Genomic DNA, 2,424 nt, shown 5'->3' with positions numbered 1-2,424 from the left:
TGTTGTTATTGAATCTGGATGAATTGAGAAGTTTATGAGATCCTTACATTGAGTTTTAGGGTTGCTTAAATTAGTTTCTTGAGTATATATGTTCGGCGTCGGGATTTGAAAGGAATTTGAGAGGAATAGTAAAGTTAGGCCAATTGGGCCAGGAAAAGGAAGAAGGAAAAAGTTGAGTAAGGTTCATGAAATAATTCGGCATCACGGACTAGTCTCCCAGTGAACAAAATTTTCCTCCGCGTCGCGGAGAGGAAGTGGACTCCTTATTCAAGTTAAGTAATGATTAAAGAGTTGAGTTCATTTTTCAACAGTGTATAAGGGAACTAAGTATTCCTTAAGAGTTTGTAAAGGGTTTCACATAAATAAGAAAGGAAACTGAGATTTCCAAAAGATTCATTGAGCTAGTTTTCCCGTAAAGAGGAAACTATGATTTCCAAGAGAGAGAGATTTTAAGCTAAGTTTGAGCAATTATCTCAAAACAGAGAAGAAGTTGTTTTTAACAAATATTAGTGAAGTATATTTTGGTATTAGTATTGACCACTGATATGGGAAAGAAAGTTCATGTTAACTCAAGCCCCCACAAAAGTAACAACCCTAAAAATGGCTATTCTAAGTAATGCTTAATGTGTCTAGAATCCCTACGATTATATCGGGTTCACACGGATTGATGCGCCTCTAAACCCTTGCAACAGCCAATCCAACCAACTTGCTGAGTTAGTTGAGCTAAGAAAGGTTGGGTCCAGCCATCTAGGACACCCGAATATGAATATCTATCCGGGTGATTCTTAACCGGATTTAAAAAGGGGTATTCGTAAGTTTGGAGGGTCTAGGGGTAAATAGTCTTTTCCAGGTTAAGGGTAGTATTGTAATTACCCTAAATATTTAATTAATTAATTAATTAACAAACATGGTGGAGGGGCAATTTGGGTAGAAAGGGCAAAAATTGGCCCTTTTAGTGAAATCTTGCTCCACCCGTGTTCGAACATAGGTGGGAGCAATGATTTAATTTGATTATTTTATTTGGTAAATTAATTTAATTAATTAATATTTAATTGCTGATTTAAGAAAAAATAAAAATCATATTTGTAATTATTAATTAAAATAATTAATCCTAATTTGACTAAGTCTATCCCTAATCTCCTAATCCTAAGCTAACACACCCACATGTTTCTCACCATCTCTCTCTCACATCCACGCTCAACTCTGTAAAACAAGAGAACGAACAGAACCAAAAAGGAAAACATAAAGTTCATCCAGAACTTGAACGCTCAAACAAGCTTAAAAACGAAAATTAAAAATCAATTTCTCGATGGATTTTGTTTGTGGTTTCGGTGGTGGGGCATTGTCTTAGTGAGGAGATAGGAAGCACGTTGAATCAATTTTGAACAACTTCATGTATGGGTTTTCTTCCATCTTGGTCCCTTTCCAAACTCAGATGAATCTACTCGAAAACTAGGCTTGTTCCTCGTTGCATGTCCCCAGCACTATCTCCCTATGATCTTAGGCTGATATGACTTCTGTAGATGATTTTAGGGCTGGTTGCGATTATGTGTTTGAATGTGTATTCGGAATTATATAGGAATGAAGAAAATGTCTTCGAAAATGTGTGATATGATAACTTGTGAGTGCACGTGTGTACTGTGACTTGGTCTCGGCTAAGAGCATGAAATTTGGCATGATTAAATTGTTGTATTTTACATGTATGAATATGTTAAAACCGTGATGTTCATATAAATTCAAGGTTGCTGAATTAAATGAAAATTCTTGATTGGAAGTAATCTTGAAAGTGCACCTAAAGATCTCCCTAAATAATACTCGGAATGTCTTAATGGTTAGCATGAAAGAGGGTGACAAAATGGACTGCAAAAAGGTGATTGAATTCTTGAAAGTAATCATGAAAACTTACATAAAGATGCACTAGATTTTACACGAAAATTTATCCTAAATCTAACGTTTAAAAGTTAAAAAAAAATGGACTGCAAAGAAGGTGAACAAATTTTCAGCATTCTGCAAGTTTGTTTTTTGACAGCATACTGTAGAAAAAAATCACGTTCAAAAAAATATTTTTAATGCTTCAGGTCAGAGGGGATTGAACCCAAGACCTCACCCTATACATGTTATAAAAATAAAAAATTAAAATGTGATAAGGGGGATTTTAAATGGGGTAAAGTTTAAGTGAAAAAATTAAGGGAAAAATTGAAAGAAAATGAAGTGAGGCGTGTGGGGTTCGAACCCACAACCTCTTTGTCACGACCCAAAACCGAGCCGCGACTGGCACCCACATTTACCCTCCTATGTGAGCGAACCAACCAATCTAAACCTTAACATTTCAATTTAATATCAACATAAAGCAATGCGGAAGACTTAAACTCATTAATAAAAGACAATTCAATAACTTCTAAAATTCAACATCTATTATTTCCC

This window comes from Solanum pennellii, chromosome 7, assembly GCF_001406875.1.
Source record: "Solanum pennellii chromosome 7, SPENNV200".
Classification (NCBI taxonomy): Eukaryota; Viridiplantae; Streptophyta; class Magnoliopsida; order Solanales; family Solanaceae; genus Solanum; species Solanum pennellii.
The sequence above is the reverse complement of the archived record's forward strand: the minus strand, read 5'-3'. Positions refer to the sequence as shown.